Below are 19,680 nucleotides of genomic sequence, written 5' to 3' on the forward strand. Positions count from 1 at the left end.
TGGTGACCAGTCTACTAAATCCTTTATCACCTCTAACAGGTCTGATTGGTGACCAGTCTACTAACTCCTTTACCACCTCTAACAGGTCTGATTGGTGACCAGTCTAGTAACACCTTTATCACCTCTAACAAGTCTGATTGGTGACCAGTCTAGTAACTCCTTTATCACCTCTAACAGGTCTGATTGGTGACCAGTCTGGAAACACCTTTATCACCTCTAACAGGTCTGATTGGTGACCAGTCTACTAACTCCTTTATCACCTCAAACAGGTCTGATTGGTGACCAGTCTACTAACTCCTTTATCACCTCTAACAGGTCTGATTGGTGACCAGTCTACTAACTCCTTTATCACCTCTATCAGGTCTGATTGGTGACCAGTCTACTAACTCCTTTACCACCTCTAACAGGTCTGATTTGTGACCAGTCTAGTAACTCCTTTATCACCTCTAACAGGTCTGATTGGTGACCAGTCTAGTAACTCCTTTATCACCTCTAACAGGTCTGATTGGTGACCAGTCTGGAAACTCCTTTATCACCTCTAACAGGTCTGATTGGTGACCAGTCTAGTAACTCCTTTATCACCTCTAACAGGTCTGATTGGTGACCAGTCTAGTAACTCCTTTATCACCTCTAACAGGTCTGATTGGTGACCAGTCTGGAAACTCCTTTATCACCTCTAACAGGTCTGATTGGTGACCAGTCTAGTAACTCCTTTATCACCTCTAACAGGTCTGATTGGTGACCAGTCTAGTAACTCCTTTATCACTTCTAACAGGTCTGATTGGTGACCAGTCTAGTAACTCCTTTATCACCTCTAACAGGTCTGATTGTTGACCAGTCTAGTAACTCCTTTACCACCTCTAACAGGTCTGATTGGTGACCAGTCTAGCAACTCCTTTATCACCTCTAACAGGTCTGATTGGTGACCAGTCTAGTAACTCCTTTATCACCACTAACAGGTCTGATTGGTGACCAGTCTGCTAACTCCTTTATCACCTCTAACAGGTCTGATTGGTGACCAGTCTACTAACTCCTTTACCACCTCTAACAGGTCTGATTGGTGACCAGTCTAGTAACTCCTTTATCACCTCTAACAGGTCTGATTGGTGACCAGTCTACTAACTCCTTTATCACCTCTATCAGGTCTGATTGGTGACCAGTCTCGTAACTCCTTTATCACCTCTAACAGGTCTGATTGGTGACCAGTCTACTAACTCCTTTATCACCTCTAACAGGTCTGATTGGTGACCAGTCTCGTAACTCCTTTATCACCTCTAACAGGTCTGATTGGTGACCAGTCTGGAAACACATTTATCACCTCTAACAGGTCTGATTGGTGACCAGTCTACTAACTCCTTTATCACCTCTAACAGGTCTGATTGGTGACCAGTCTGGAAACTCCTTTATCACCTCTAACAGGTCTGATTGGTGACCAGTCTACTAAATCCTTTATCACCTCTAACAGGTCTGATTGGTGACCAGTCTACTAACTCCTTTACCACCTCTAACAGGTCTGATTGGTGACCAGTCTAGTAACACCTTTATCACCTCTAACAAGTCTGATTGGTGACCAGTCTAGTAACTCCTTTATCACCTCTAACAGGTCTGATTGGTGACCAGTCTGGAAACACCTTTATCACCTCTAACAGGTCTGATTGGTGACCAGTCTACTAACTCCTTTATCACCTCAAACAGGTCTGATTGGTGACCAGTCTACTAACTCCTTTATCACCTCTAACAGGTCTGATTGGTGACCAGTCTACTAACTCCTTTATCACCTCTATCAGGTCTGATTGGTGACCAGTCTACTAACTCCTTTACCACCTCTAACAGGTCTGATTTGTGACCAGTCTAGTAACTCCTTTATCACCTCTAACAGGTCTGATTGGTGACCAGTCTACTAACTCCTTTATCACCTCTATCAGGTCTGATTGGTGACCAGTCTACTAACTCCTTTATCACCTCTAACAGGTCTGATTTGTGACCAGTCTAGTAACTCCTTTATCACCTCTAACAGGTCTGATTGGTGACCAGTCTACTAACTCCTTTATCACCTCTAACAGGTCTGATTGGTGACCAGTCTACTAACTCCTTTATCACCTCTAACAGGTCTGATTGGTGACCAGTCTACTAACTCCTTTATCAACTCTATCTGGTCTGATTGGTGACCAGTCTCGTAACTCCTTTATCACCTCTAACAGGTCTGATTGGTGACCAGTCTACTAACTCCTTTATCACCTCTAACAGGTCTGATTGGTGACCAGTCTCGTAACTCCTTTATCACCTCTAACAGGTCTGATTGGTGACCAGTCTGGAAACACATTTATCACCTCTAACAGGTCTGATTGGTGACCAGTCTACTAACTCCTTTATCACCTCTAACAGGTCTGATTGGTGACCAGTCTGGAAACTCCTTTATCACCTCTAACAGGTCTGATTGGTGACCAGTCTACTAACTCCTTTATCACCTCTAACAGGTCTGATTGGTGACCAGTCTAGTAAATCCTTGATCACCTCTAACAGGTCTGATTGGTGACCAGTCTACTAAATCCTTTATCACCTCTAACAGGACTGATTGGTGACCAGTCTACTAACTCCTTTACCACCTCTAACAGGTCTGATTGGTGACCAGTCTAGTAACACCTTTATCACCTCTAACAAGTCTGATTGGTGACCAGTCTAGTAACTCCTTTATCACCTCTAACAGGTCTGATTGGTGACCAGTCTGGAAACACCTTTATCACCTCTAACAGGTCTGATTGGTGACCAGTCTACTAACTCCTTTATCACCTCAAACAGGTCTGATTGGTGACCAGTCTACTAACTCCTTTATCACCTCAAACAGGTCTGATTGGTGACCAGTCTACTAACTCCTTTATCACCTCTAACAGGTCTGATTGGTGACCAGTCTAGTAACTCCTTTACCACCTCAAACAGGTCTGATTGGTGACCAGTCTACAAACTCCTTTATCACCTCTAACAGGTCTGATTGGTGACCAGTCTGGAAACACCTTTATCACCTCTAACAGGTCTGATTGGTGACCAGTCTACCAACTCCTTTATCACCTCTAACAGGTCTGATTGGTGACCAGTCTACTAACTCCTTTATCACCTCTATCAGGTCTGATTGGTGACCAGTCTACTAACTCCTTTACCACCTCTAACAGGTCTGATTGGTGACCAGTCTAGTAACACCTTTATCACCTCTAACAGGTCTGATTGGTGACCAGTCTACTAACTCCTTTATCACCTCTATCAGGTCTGATTGGTGACCAGTCTACTAACTCCTTTACCACCTCTAACAGGTCTGATTTGTGACCAGTCTAGTAACTCCTTTATCACCTCTAACTGTTCTGATTGGTGACCAGTCTACTAACTCCTTTATCACCTCTATCAGGTCTGATTGGTGACCAGTCTACTAACTCCTTTATCACCTCTAACAGGTCTGATTGGTGACCAGTCTGGAAACTCCTTTATCACCTCTAACAGGTCTGATTGGTGACCAGTCTACTAACTCCTTTATCACCTCTAACAGGTCTGATTGGTGACCAGTCTAGTAACTCCTTTATCACCTCTAACAGGTCTGATTGGTGACCAGTCTAGTAACTCCTTTATCACCTCTAACAGGTCTGATTGGTGACCAGTCTACTAACTCCTTTATCACATCTAACAGGTCTGATTGGTGACCAGTCTACTAACTCCTTTATCACCTCTAACAGGTCTGATTGGTGACCAGTCTAGTAACTCCTTTATCACATCTAACAGGTCTGATTGGTGACCAGTCTAGCAACTCCTTTATCACCTCTAACAGGTCTGATTGGTGACCAGTCTACTAACTCCTTTATCACCTCTAACAGGTCTGATTGGTGACCAGTCTACTAACTCCTTTATCACATCTAACAGGTCTGATTGGTGACCAGTCTACTAACTCCTTTATCACCTCTAACAGGTCTGATTGGTGACCAGTCTAGTAACTCCTTTATCACCTCTAACAGGTCTGATTGGTGACCAATCTAGCAACTCCTTTATCACCTCTAAAAGGTCTGATTGGTGACCAGTCTACTAACTCCTTTATCACCTCTAACAGGTCTGATTGGTGACCAGTCTAGTAACTCCTTTATCACCTCTATCAGGTCTGATTGGTGACCAGTCTACTAACTCCTTTATCACCTCTAACAGGTCTGATTGGTGACCAGTCTACCAACTCCTTTGCCACCTCTAACAGGTCTGATTGGTGACCAGTCTGGAAACTCCTTTATCACCTCTAACAGGTCTGATTGGTGACCAGTCTACTAACTCCTTTATCACCTCTAACAGGTCTGATTGGTGACCAGTCTAGTAACTCCTTTATCACCTCTAACAGGTCTGATTGGTGACCAGTCTAGTAACTCCTTTATCACCTCTAACAGGTCTGATTGGTGAACAGTCTAGTAACTCCTTTATCACCTCTAACAGGTCTGATTGGTGACCAGTCTAGTATCTCCTTTATCACCTCTAACAGGTCTGATTGGTGACCAGTCTGGAAACTCCTTTATCACCTCTAGCAGGTCTGATTGGTGACCAGTCTAGTAACTCCTTTATCACCTCTAACAGGTCTGATTGGTGACCAGTCTACTAACTCCTTTATCACATCTAACAGGTCTGATTGGTGACCAGTCTACTAACTCCTTTATCACCTCTAACAGGTCTGATTGGTGACCAGTCTAGTAACTCCTTTATCACCTCTAACAGGTCTGATTGGTGACCAGTCTAGCAACTCCTTTATCACCTCTAACAGGTCTGATTGGTGACCAGTCTACTAACTCCTTTATCACCTCTAACAGGTCTGATTGGTGACCAGTCTACTAACTCCTTTATCACATCTAACAGGTCTGATTGGTGACCAGTCTACTAACTCCTTTATCACCTCTAACAGGTCTGATTGGTGACCAGTCTAGTAACTCCTTTATCACCTCTAACAGGTCTGATTGGTGACCAGTCTAGCAACTCCTTTATCACCTCTAACAGGTCTGATTGGTGACCAGTCTACTAACTCCTTTATCACCTCTAACAGGTCTGATTGGTGACCAGTCTAGTAACTCCTTTATCACCTCTATCAGGTCTGATTGGTGACCAGTCTACTAACTCCTTTATCACCTCTAACAGGTCTGATTGGTGACCAGTCTACCAACTCCTTTGCCACCTCTAACAGGTCTGATTGGTGACCAGTCTACTAACTCCTTTACCACCTCTAACAGGTCTGATTGGTGACCAGTCTACCAACTCCTTTATCACCTCTAACAGGTCTGATTGGTGACCAGTCTACTAACTCCTTTATCACCTCTATCAGGTCTGATTGGTGACCAGTCTACTAACTCCTTTACCACCTCTAACAGGTCTGATTGGTGACCAGTCTAGTAACTCCTTTATCACCTCTAACAGGTCTGATTGGTGACCAGTCTACTAACTCCTTTATCACCTCTAACAGGTCTGATTGGTGACCAGTCTGGAATCTCCTTTATCACCTCTAACAGGTCTGATTGGTGACCAGTCTACTAACTCCTTTATCACCTCTAACAGGTCTGATTGGTGACCAGTCTAGTAACTCCTTTATCACCTCTAACAGGTCTGATTGGTGACCAGTCTAGTAACTCCTTTATCACCTCTAACAGGTCTGATTGGTGAACAGTCTAGTAACTCCTTTATCACCTCTAACAGGTCTGATTGGTGACCAGTCTAGTATCTCCTTTATCACCTCTAACAGGTCTGATTGGTGACCAGTCTGGAAACTCCTTTATCACCTCTAGCAGGTCTGATTGGTGACCAGTCTAGTAACTCCTTTATCACCTCTAACAGGTCTGATTGGTGACCAGTCTACTAACTCCTTTATCACATCTAACAGGTCTGATTGGTGACCAGTCTACTAACTCCTTTATCACCTCTAACAGGTCTGATTGGTGACCAGTCTAGTAACTCCTTTATCACCTCTAACAGGTCTGATTGGTGACCAGTCTAGCAACTCCTTTATCACCTCTAACAGGTCTGATTGGTGACCAGTCTACTAACTCCTTTATCACCTCTAACAGGTCTGATTGGTGACCAGTCTAGTAACTCCTTTATCACCTCTAACAGGTCTGATTGGTGACCAGTCTAGTAACTCCTTTATCACCTCTAACAGGTCTGATTGGTGACCAATCTAGCAACTCCTTTATCACCTCTAAAAGGTCTGATTGGTGACCAGTCTACTAACTCCTTTATCACCTCTAACAGGTCTGATTGGTGACCAGTCTAGTAACTCCTTTATCACCTCTATCAGGTCTGATTGGTGACCAGTCTACTAACTCCTTTATCACCTCTAACAGGTCTGATTGGTGACCAGTCTACCAACTCCTTTGCCACCTCTAACAGGTCTGATTGGTGACCAGTCTGGAAACTCCTTTATCACCTCTAACAGGTCTGATTGGTGACCAGTCTACTAACTCCTTTATCACCTCTAACAGGTCTGATTGGTGACCAGTCTAGTAACTCCTTTATCACCTCTAACAGGTCTGATTGGTGACCAGTCTAGTAACTCCTTTATCACCTCTAACAGGTCTGATTGGTGAACAGTCTAGTAACTCCTTTATCACCTCTAACAGGTCTGATTGGTGACCAGTCTAGTATCTCCTTTATCACCTCTAACAGGTCTGATTGGTGACCAGTCTGGAAACTCCTTTATCACCTCTAGCAGGTCTGATTGGTGACCAGTCTAGTAACTCCTTTATCACCTCTAACAGGTCTGATTGGTGACCAGTCTACTAACTCCTTTATCACATCTAACAGGTCTGATTGGTGACCAGTCTACTAACTCCTTTATCACCTCTAACAGGTCTGATTGGTGACCAGTCTAGTAACTCCTTTATCACCTCTAACAGGTCTGATTGGTGACCAGTCTAGCAACTCCTTTATCACCTCTAACAGGTCTGATTGGTGACCAGTCTACTAACTCCTTTATCACCTCTAACAGGTCTGATTGGTGACCAGTCTACTAACTCCTTTATCACATCTAACAGGTCTGATTGGTGACCAGTCTACTAACTCCTTTATCACCTCTAACAGGTCTGATTGGTGACCAGTCTAGTAACTCCTTTATCACCTCTAACAGGTCTGATTGGTGACCAGTCTACCAACTCCTTTATCACCTCTAACAGGTCTGATTGGTGACCAGTCTAGTAACTCCTTTATCACCTCTAACAGGTCTGATTGGTGACCAGTCTAGCAACTCCTTTATCACCTCTAACAGTTCTGATTGGTGACCAGTCTACTAACTCCTTTATCACCTCTAACAGGTCTGATTGGTGACCAGTCTACTAACTCCTTTATCACATCTAACAGGTCTGATTGGTGACCAGTCTACTAACTCCTTTATCACCTCTAACAGGTCTGATTGGTGACCAGTCTAGTAACTCCTTTATCACCTCTAACAGGTCTGATTGGTGACCAGTCTGGAAACTCCTTTATCACCTCTAACAGGTCTGATTTGTGACCAGTCTACTAACTCCTTTATCACCTCTAACAGGTCTGATTGGTGACCAGTCTAGTAACTCCTTTATCACCTCTATCAGGTCTGATTGGTGACCAGTCTACTAACTCCTTTATCACATCTAACAGGTCTGATTGGTGACCAGTCTAGTAACACCTTTATCACCTCTAACAGGTCTGATTGGTGACCAGTCTACTAACTCCTTTATCACCTCTAACAGGTCTGATTGGTGACCAGTCTACCAACTCCTTTATCACCTCTAACAGGTCTGATTGGTGACCAGTCTACTAACTCCTTTATCACCTCTATCAGGTCTGATTGGTGACCAGTCTACTAACTCCTTTATCACCTCTAACAGGTCTGATTGGTGACCAGTCTAGTAACTCCTTTATCACCTCTAACAGGTCTGATTGGTGACCAGTCTACTAACTCCTTTATCACCTCTAACAGGTCTGATTGGTGACCAGTCTGGAATCTCCTTTATCACCTCTAACAGGTCTGATTGGTGACCAGTCTAGCAACTCCTTTATCACCTCTAACAGTTCTGATTGGTGACCAGTCTACTAACTCCTTTATCACCTCTAACAGGTCTGATTGGTGACCAGTCTACTAACTCCTTTATCACATCTAACAGGTCTGATTGGTGACCAGTCTACTAACTCCTTTATCACCTCTAACAGGTCTGATTGGTGACCAGTCTAGTAACTCCTTTATCACCTCTAACAGGTCTGATTGGTGACCAGTCTAGCAACTCCTTTATCACCTCTAACAGGTCTGATTTGTGACCAGTCTACTAACTCCTTTATCACCTCTAACAGGTCTGATTGGTGACCAGTCTACTAACTCCTTTATCACCTCTAACAGGTCTGATTGGTGACCAGTCTACTAACTCCTTTATCACCTCTAACAGGTCTGATTGGTGACCAGTCTAGTAACTCCTTTATCACCTCTATCAGGTCTGATTGGTGACAGGTCTACTAACTCCTTTATCACCTCTAACAGGTCTGATTGGTGACCAGTCTACTAACTCCTTTATCACCTCTAACAGGTCTGATTGGTGACCAGTCTAGTAACTCCTTTATCACCTCTAACAGGTCTGATTGGTGACCAGTCTACTCCTTTAACTCCTTTATCACCTCTAACAGGTCTGATTGGTGACCAGTCTACTAACTCCTTTATCACCTCTAACAGGTCTGATTGGTGACCAGTCTAGCAACTCCTTTATCACCTCTAACAGGTCTGATTGGTGACCAGTCTGGAAACTCCTTTATCACCTCTAACAGGTCTGATTGGTGACCAGTCTAGTAACTCCTTTATCACCTCTAACAGGTCTGATTGGTGACCAGTCTAGTAACTCCTTTATCACCTCTAACAGGTCTGATTGGTGACCAGTCTAGTAACTCCTTTATCACCTCTAACAGGTCTGATTGGTGACCAGTCTAGTAACTCCTTTATCACCTCTAACAGGTCTGATTGGTGACCAGTCTAGTAACTCCTTTATCACCTCTAACAGGTCTGTTTGGTGACCAGTCTACTAACTCCTTTATCACCTCTAACAGGTCTGATTGGTGACCAGTCTGGAAACTCCTTTATCACCTCTAACAGGTCTGATTGGTGACCAGTCTGGAAACTCCTTTATCACCTCTAACAGGTCTGATTGGTGACCAGTCTACTAACTCCTTTATCACATCTAACAGGTCTGATTGGTGACCAGTCTACTAACTCCTTTATCACCTCTAACAGGTCTGATTGGTGACCAGTCTACTAACTCCTTTATCACCTCTAACAGGTCTGATTGGTGACCAGTCTGGAAACTCCTTTATCACCTCTAACAGGTCTGATTGGTGACCAGTCTGGAAACTCCTTTATCACCTCTAACAGGTCTGATTGGTGACCAGTCTAGTAACTCCTTTATCACCTCTAACAGGTCTGATTGGTGACCAGTCTACCAACTCCTTTATCACCTCTAACAGGTCTGATTGGTGACCAGTCTGGAAACTCCTTTATCACCTCTAGCAGGTCTGATTGGTGACCAGTCTAGTAACTCCTTTATCACCTCTAACAGGTCTGATTGGTGACCAGTCTACTAACTCCTTTATCACATCTAACAGGTCTGATTGGTGACCAGTCTACTAACTCCTTTGTCACCTCTAACAGGTCTGATTGGTGACCAGTCTAGTAACTCCTTTATCACCTCTAACAGGTCTGATTGGTGACCAGTCTAGCAACTCCTTTATCACCTCTAACAGGTCTGATTGGTGACCAGTCTACTAACTCCTTTATCACCTCTAACAGGTCTGATTGGTGACCAGTCTACTAACTCCTTTATCACATCTAACAGGTCTGATTGGTGACCAGTCTACTAACTCCTTTATCACCTCTAACAGGTCTGATTGGTGACCAGTCTAGTAACTCCTTTATCACCTCTAACAGGTCTGATTGGTGACCAGTCTAGCAACTCCTTTATCACCTCTAACAGGTCTGATTGGTGACCAGTCTACTAACTCCTTTATCACCTCTAACAGGTCTGATTGGTGACCAGTCTAGTAACTCCTTTATCACCTCTATCAGGTCTGATTGGTGACCAGTCTACTAACTCCTTTATCACCTCTAACAGGTCTGATTGGTGACCAGTCTACCAACTCCTTTGCCACCTCTAACAGGTCTGATTGGTGACCAGTCTACTAACTCCTTTACCACCTCTAACAGGTCTGATTGGTGACCAGTCTACCAACTCCTTTATCACCTCTAACAGGTCTGATTGGTGACCAGTCTAGTAACTCCTTTATCACCTCTAACAGGTCTGATTGGTGACCAGTCTAGCAACTCCTTTATCACCTCTAACAGTTCTGATTGGTGACCAGTCTACTAACTCCTTTATCACCTCTAACAGGTCTGATTGGTGACCAGTCTACTAACTCCTTTATCACATCTAACAGGTCTGATTGGTGACCAGTCTACTAACTCCTTTATCACCTCTAACAGGTCTGATTGGTGACCAGTCTACTAACTCCTTTATCACCTCTAACAGGTCTGATTGGTGACCAGTCTACCAACTCCTTTATCACCTCTAACAGGTCTGATTGGTGACCAGTCTAGTAACTCCTTTATCACCTCTAACAGGTCTGATTGGTGACCAGTCTAGCAACTCCTTTATCACCTCTAACAGTTCTGATTGGTGACCAGTCTACTAACTCCTTTATCACCTCTAACAGGTCTGATTGGTGACCAGTCTACTAACTCCTTTATCACATCTAACAGGTCTGATTGGTGACCAGTCTACTAACTCCTTTATCACCTCTAACAGGTCTGATTGGTGACCAGTCTAGTAACTCCTTTATCACCTCTAACAGGTCTGATTGGTGACCAGTCTAGCAACTCCTTTATCACCTCTAACAGGTCTGATTGGTGACCAGTCTACTAACTCCTTTATCACCTCTAACAGGTCTGATTGGTGACCAGTCTAGTAACTCCTTTATCACCTCTATCAGGTCTGATTGGTGACCAGTCTACTAACTCCTTTATCACCTCTAACAGGTCTGATTGGTGACCAGTCTAGTAACACCTTTATCACCTCTAACAGGTCTGATTGGTGACCAGTCTACTAACTCCTTTATCACCTCTAACAGGTCTGATTGGTGACCAGTCTACCAACTCCTTTATCACCTCTAACAGGTCTGATTGGTGACCAGTCTACTAACTCCTTTATCACCTCTATCAGGTCTGATTGGTGACCAGTCTACTAACTCCTTTACCACCTCTAACAGGTCTGATTGGTGACCAGTCTAGTAACTCCTTTATCACCTCTAACAGGTCTGATTGGTGACCAGTCTACTAACTCCTTTATCACCTCTAACAGGTCTGATTGGTGACCAGTCTGGAATCTCCTTTATCACCTCTAACAGGTCTGATTGGTGACCAGTCTACTAACTCCTTTATCACCTCTAACAGGTCTGATTGGTGACCAGTCTAGTAACTCCTTTATCACCTCTAACAGGTCTGATTGGTGACCAGTCTAGTAACTCCTTTATCACCTCTAACAGGTCTGATTGGTGACCAGTCTAAACTCCTTTATCACCTCTAGCAGGTCTGATTGGTGACCAGTCTAGTAACTCCTTTATCACCTCTAACAGGTCTGATTGGTGACCAGTCTACTAACTCCTTTATCACATCTAACAGGTCTGATTGGTGACCAGTCTACTAACTCCTTTATCACCTCTAACAGGTCTGATTGGTGACCAGTCTAGTAACTCCTTTATCACCTCTAACAGGTCTGATTGGTGACCAGTCTACTAACTCCTTTATCACCTCTAACAGGTCTGATTGGTGACCAGTCTACTAACTCCTTTATCACCTCAAACAGGTCTGATTGGTGACCAGTCTACTAACTCCTTTATCACATCTAACAGGTCTGATTGGTGACCAGTCTACTAACTCCTTTATCACCTCTAACAGGTCTGATTGGTGACCAGTCTAGTAACTCCTTTATCACCTCTAACAGGTCTGATTGGTGACCAGTCTAGCAACTCCTTTATCACCTCTAACAGGTCTGATTGGTGACCAGTCTACTAACTCCTTTATCACCTCTAACAGGTCTGATTGGTGACCAGTCTAGCAACTCCTTTATCACCTCTAACAGGTCTGATTGGTGACCAGTCTGGAAACTCCTTTATCACCTCTAACAGGTCTGATTGGTGACCAGTCTAGTAACTCCTTTATCACCTCTAACAGGTCTGATTGGTGACCAGTCTAGTAACTCCTTTATCACCTCTAATAGGTCTGATTGGTGACCAGTCTACTAACTCCTTTATCACCTCTAACAGGTCTGATTGGTGACCAGTCTACTAACTCCTTTATCACCTCTAACAGGTCTGATTGGTGACCAGTCTAGTAACTCCTTTATCACCTCTAACAGGTCTGATTGGTGACCAGTCTAGCAACTCCTTTATCACCTCTAACAGGTCTGATTGGTGACCAGTCTACTAACTCCTTTATCACCTCAAACAGGTCTGATTGGTGACCAGTCTACTAACTCCTTTATCACATCTAACAGGTCTGATTGGTGACCAGTCTACTAACTCCTTTATCACCTCTAACAGGTCTGATTGGTGACCAGTCTAGTAACTCCTTTATCACCTCTAACAGGTCTGATTGGTGACCAGTCTAGCAACTCCTTTATCACCTCTAACAGGTCTGATTGGTGACCAGTCTACTAACTCCTTTATCACCTCTAACAGGTCTGATTGGTGACCAGTCTAGTAACTCCTTTATCACCTCTAACAGGTCTGATTGGTGACCAGTCTGGAAACTCCTTTATCACCTCTAACAGGTCTGATTGGTGACCAGTCTAGTAACTCCTTTATCACCTCTAACAGGTCTGATTGGTGACCAGTCTAGTAACTCCTTTATCACCTCTAACAGGTCTGATTGGTGACCAGTCTACTAACTCCTTTATCACCTCTAACAGGTCTGATTGGTGACCAGTCTAGTAACTCCTTTATCACCTCTAACAGGTCTGATTGGTGACCAGTCTAGTAACTCCTTTATCACCTCTAACAGGTCTGATTGGTGACCAGTCTACTAACTCCTTTATCACCTCTAACAGGTCTGATTGGTGACCAGTCTGGAAACTCCTTTATCACCTCTAACAGGTCTGATTGGTGACCAGTCTGGAAACTCCTTTATCACCTCTAACAGGTCTGATTGGTGACCAGTCTACTAACTCCTTTATCACATCTAACAGGTCTGATTGGTGACCAGTCTACTAACTCCTTTATCACCTCTAACAGGTCTGATTGGTGACCAGTCTACTAACTCCTTTATCACCTCTAACAGGTCTGATTGGTGACCAGTCTGGAAACTCCTTTATCACCTCTAACAGGTCTGATTGGTGACCAGTCTGGAAACTCCTTTATCACCTCTAACAGGTCTGATTGGTGACCAGTCTAGTAACTCCTTTATCACCTCTAACAGGTCTGATTGGTGACCAGTCTACTAACTCCTTTATCACCTCTAACAGGTCTGATTGGTGACCAGTCTGGAAACTCCTTTATCACCTCTAACAGGTCTGATTGGTGACCAGTCTAGTAACTCCTTTATCACCTCTAACAGGTCTGATTGGTGACCAGTCTACTAACTCCTTTATCACATCTAACAGGTCTGATTGGTGACCAGTCTACTAACTCCTTTATCACCTCTAACAGGTCTGATTGGTGACCAGTCTAGTAACTCCTTTATCACCTCTAACAGGTCTGATTGGTGACCAGTCTAGCAACTCCTTTATCACCTCTAACAGGTCTGATTGGTGACCAGTCTACTAACTCCTTTATCACCTCTAACAGGTCTGATTGGTGACCAGTCTACTAACTCCTTTATCACATCTAACAGGTCTGATTGGTGACCAGTCTACTAACTCCTTTATCACCTCTAACAGGTCTGATTGGTGACCAGTCTAGTAACTCCTTTATCACCTCTAACAGGTCTGATTGGTGACCAGTCTAGTAACTCCTTTATCACCTCTAACAGGTCTGATTGGTGACCAGTCTACTAACTCCTTTATCACCTCTAACAGGTCTGATTGGTGACCAGTCTAGCAACTCCTTTATCACCTCTAACAGGTCTGATTGGTGACCAGTCTAAACTCCTTTATCACCTCTAACAGGTCTGATTGGTGACCAGTCTAGTAACTCCTTTATCACCTCTAACAGGTCTGATTGGTGACCAGTCTAGTAACTCCTTTATCACCTCTAATAGGTCTGATTGGTGACCAGTCTACTAACTCCTTTATCACCTCTAACAAGTCTGATTGGTGACCAGTCTAGTAACTCCTTTATCACCTCTAACAGGTCTGATTGGTGACCAGTCTAGTAACTCCTTTATCACCTCTAACAGGTCTGATTGGTGACCAGTCTACTAACTCCTTTATCACCTCTAACAGGTCTGATTGGTGACCAGTCTGGAAACTCCTTTATCACCTCTAACAGGTCTGATTGGTGACCAGTCTGGAAACTCCTTTATCACCTCTAACAGGTCTGATTGGTGACCAGTCTACTAACTCCTTTATCACATCTAACAGGTCTGATTGGTGACCAGTCTACTAACTCCTTTATCACCTCTAACAGGTCTGATTGGTGACCAGTCTACTAACTCCTTTATCACCTCTAACAGGTCTGATTGGTGACCAGTCTGGAAACTCCTTTATCACCTCTAACAGGTCTGATTGGTGACCAGTCTGGAAACTCCTTTATCACCTCTAACAGGTCTGATTGGTGACCAGTCTAGTAACTCCTTTATCACCTCTAACAGGTCTGATTGGTGACCAGTCTACCAACTCCTTTATCACCTCTAACAGGTCTGATTGGTGACCAGTCTGGAAACTCCTTTATCACCTCTAGCAGGTCTGATTGGTGACCAGTCTAGTAACTCCTTTATCACCTCTAACAGGTCTGATTGGTGACCAGTCTACTAACTCCTTTATCACCTCTAACAGGTCTGATTGGTGACCAGTCTACTAACTCCTTTATCACCTCTAACAGGTCTGATTGGTGACCAGTCTACTAACTCCTTTATCACATCTAACAGGTCTGATTGGTGACCAGTCTACTAACTCCTTTATCACCTCTAACAGGTCTGATTGGTGACCAGTCTAGTAACTCCTTTATCACCTCTAACAGGTCTGATTGGTGACCAGTCTAGCAACTCCTTTATCACCTCTAACAGGTCTGATTGGTGACCAGTCTACTAACTCCTTTATCACCTCTAACAGGTCTGATTGGTGACCAGTCTAGTAACTCCTTTATCACCTCTATCAGGTCTGATTGGTGACCAGTCTACTAACTCCTTTATCACCTCTAACAGGTCTGATTGGTGACCAGTCTACCAACTCCTTTGCCACCTCTAACAGGTCTGATTGGTGACCAGTCTACTAACTCCTTTATCACCTCTAACAGGTCTGATTGGTGACCAGTCTACCAACTCCTTTATCACCTCTAACAGGTCTGATTGGTGACCAGTCTAGTAACTCCTTTATCACCTCTAACAGGTCTGATTGGTGACCAGTCTAGCAACTCCTTTATCACCTCTAACAGGTCTGATTGGTGACCAGTCTACTAACTCCTTTATCACCTCTAACAGGTCTGATTGGTGACCAGTCTAGTAACTCCTTTATCACCTCTATCAGGTCTGATTGGTGACCAGTCTACTAACTCCTTTACCACCTCTAACAGGTCTGATTGGTGACCAGTCTAGTAACACCTTTATCACCTCTAACAGGTCTGATTGGTGACCAGTCTACTAACTCCTTTATCACCTCTAACAGGTCTGATTGGTGACCAGTCTACCAACTCCTTTATCACCTCTAACAGGTCTGATTGGTGACCAGTCTACTAACTCCTTTATCACCTCTATCAGGTCTGATTGGTGACCAGTCTACTAACTCCTTTACCACCTCTAACAGGTCTGATTGGTGACCAGTCTAGTAACTCCTTTATCACCTCTAACAGGTCTGATTGGTGACCAGTCTACTAACTCCTTTATCACCTCTAACAGGTCTGATTGGTGACCAGTCTGGAAACTCCTTTATCACCTCTAACAGGTCTGATTGGTGACCAGTCTACTAACTCCTTTATCACCTCTAACAGGTCTGATTGGTGACCAGTCTAGTAACTCCTTTATCACCTCTAACAGGTCTGATTGGTGACCAGTCTAGTAACTCCTTTATCACCTCTAACAGGTCTGATTGGTGAACAGTCTAGTAACTCCTTTATCACCTCTAACAGGTCTGATTGGTGACCAGTCTAGTATCTCCTTTATCACCTCTAACAGGTCTGATTGGTGACCAGTCTGGAAACTCCTTTATCACCTCTAGCAGGTCTGATTGGTGACCAGTCTAGTAACTCCTTTATCACCTCTAACAGGTCTGATTGGTGACCAGTCTAGCAACTCCTTTATCACCTCTAACAGGTCTGATTGGTGACCAGTCTACTAACTCCTTTATCACCTCTAACAGGTCTGATTGGTGACCAGTCTAGTAACTCCTTTATCACCTCAAACAGGTCTGATTGGTGACCAGTCTACTAACTCCTTTATCACATCTAACAGGTCTGATTGGTGACCAGTCTACTAACTCCTTTATCACCTCTAACAGGTCTGATTGGTGACCAGTCTAGTAACTCCTTTATCACCTCTAACAGGTCTGATTGGTGACCAGTCTAGTAACTCCTTTATCACCTCTAACAGGTCTGATTGGTGAACAGTCTAGTAACTCCTTTATCACCTCTAACAGGTCTGATTGGTGACCAGTCTAGTATCTCCTTTATCACCTCTAACAGGTCTGATTGGTGACCAGTCTGGAAACTCCTTTATCACCTCTAGCAGGTCTGATTGGTGAACAGTCTAGTAACTCCTTTATCACCTCTAACAGGTCTGATTGGTGACCAGTCTAGTAACTCCTTTATCACCTCTAACAGGTCTGATTGGTGAACAGTCTAGTAACTCCTTTATCACCTCTAACAGGTCTGATTGGTGACCAGTCTAGTATCTCCTTTATCACCTCTAACAGGTCTGATTGGTGACCAGTCTGGAAACTCCTTTATCACCTCTAACAGGTCTGATTGGTGACCAGTCTAGTAACTCCTTTATCACCTCTAACAGGTCTGATTGGTGACCAGTCTAGCAACTCCTTTATCACCTCTAACAGGTCTGATTGGTGACCAGTCTACTAACTCCTTTATCACCTCTAACAGGTCTGATTGGTGACCAGTCTAGTAACTCCTTTATCACCTCAAACAGGTCTGATTGGTGACCAGTCTACTAACTCCTTTATCACATCTAACAGGTCTGATTGGTGACCAGTCTACTAACTCCTTTATCACCTCTAACAGGTCTGATTGGTGACCAGTCTAGTAACTCCTTTATCACCTCTAACAGGTCTGATTGGTGACCAGTCTAGCAACTCCTTTATCACCTCTAACAGGTCTGATTGGTGACCAGTCTACTAACTCCTTTATCACCTCTAACAGGTCTGATTGGTGACCAGTCTAGCAACTCCTTTATCACCTCTAACAGGTCTGATTGGTGACCAGTCTGGAAACTCCTTTATCACCTCTAACAGGTCTGATTGGTGACCAGTCTAGTAACTCCTTTATCACCTCTAACAGGTCTGATTGGTGACCAGTCTAGTAACTCCTTTATCACCTCTAATAGGTCTGATTGGTGACCAGTCTAGTAACTCCTTTATCACCTCTAACAGGTCTGATTGGTGACCAGTCTAGTAACTCCTTTATCACCTCTAACAGGTCTGATTGGTGACCAGTCTAGTAACTCCTTTATCACCTCTAACAGGTCTGATTGGTGACCAGTCTACTAACTCCTTTATCACCTCTAACAGGTCTGATTGGTGACCAGTCTGGAAACTCCTTTATCACCTCTAACAGGTCTGATTGGTGACCAGTCTGGAAACTCCTTTATCACCTCTAACAGGTCTGATTGGTGACCAGTCTACTAACTCCTTTATCACCTCTAACAGGTCTGATTGGTGACCAGTCTAGTAACTCCTTTATCACCTCTATCAGGTCTGATTGGTGACCAGTCTACTAACTCCTTTATCACCTCTAACAGGTCTGATTGGTGACCAGTCTACTAACTCCTTTATCACCTCTAACAGGTCTGATTGGTGACCAGTCTACTAACTCCTTTATCACCTCTAACAGGTCTGATTGGTGACCAGTCTAGTAACTCCTTTATCACCTCTAACAGGTCTGATTGGTGACCAGTCTACTAACTCCTTTATCACCTCTAACAGGTCTGATTGGTGACCAGTCTGGAAACTCCTTTATCACCTCTAACAGGTCTGATTGGTGACCAGTCTACTAACTCCTTTATCACCTCTAACAGGTCTGATTGGTGACCAGTCTAGTAACTCCTTTATCACCTCTAACAGGTCTGATTGGTGACCAGTCTACTAACTCCTTTATCACCTCTAACAGGTCTGATTGGTGACCAGTCTGGAAACTCCTTTATCACCTCTAACAGGTCTGATTGGTGACCAGTCTACTAACTCCTTTATCACCTCTAACAGGTCTGATTGGTGACCAGTCTAGTAACTCCTTTATCACCTCTATCAGGTCTGATTGGTGACCAGTCTACTAACTCCTTTATCACCTCTAACAGGTCTGATTGGTGACCAGTCTACTAACTCCTTTATCACCTCTAACAGGTCTGATTGGTGACCAGTCTAGTAACTCCTTTATCACCTCTAACAGGTCTGATTGGTGACCAGTCTAGCAACTCCTTTATCACCTCTAACAGGTCTGATTGGTGACCAGTCTACTAACTCCTTTATCACCTCTAACAGGTCTGATTGGTGACCAGTCTACTAACTCCTTTATCACCTCTAACAGGTCTGATTGGTGACCAGTCTACTAACTCCTTTATCACCTCTAACAGGTCTGATTGGTGACCAGTCTAGTAACTCCTTTATCACCTCTAACAGGTCTGATTGGTGACCAGTCTAGCAACTCCTTTATCACCTCTAACAGGTCTGATTGGTGACCAGTCTACTAACTCCTTTATCACCTCTAACAGGTCTGATTGGTGACCAGTCTAGTAACTCCTTTATCACCTCTAACAGGTCTGATTGGTGACCAGTCTGGAAACTCCTTTATCACCTCTAACAGGTCTGATTGGTGACCAGTCTAGTAACTCCTTTATCACCTCTAACAGGTCTGATTGGTGACCAGTCTAGTAACTCCTTTATCACCTCTAACAGGTCTGATTGGTGACCAGTCTACTAACTCCTTTATCACCTCTAACAGGTCTGATTGGTGACCAGTCTAGTAACTCCTTTATCACCTCTAACAGGTCTGATTGGTGACCAGTCTAGTAACTCCTTTATCACCTCTAACAGGTCTGATTGGTGACCAGTCTACTAACTCCTTTATCACCTCTAACAGGTCTGATTGGTGACCAGTCTAGAAACTCCTTTATCACCTCTAACAGGTCTGATTGGTGACCAGTCTGGAAACTCCTTTATCACCTCTAACAGGTCTGATTGGTGACCAGTCTACTAACTCCTTTATCACCTCTAACAGGTCTGATTGGTGACCAGTCTACTAACTCCTTTATCACCTCTAACAGGTCTGATTGGTGACCAGTCTACTAACTCCTTTATCACCTCTAAC

The sequence above is a fragment of the Oncorhynchus masou genome, chromosome 14 (genome assembly GCF_036934945.1).
Source record: "Oncorhynchus masou masou isolate Uvic2021 chromosome 14, UVic_Omas_1.1, whole genome shotgun sequence".
Taxonomy (NCBI): domain Eukaryota; kingdom Metazoa; phylum Chordata; class Actinopteri; order Salmoniformes; family Salmonidae; genus Oncorhynchus; species Oncorhynchus masou.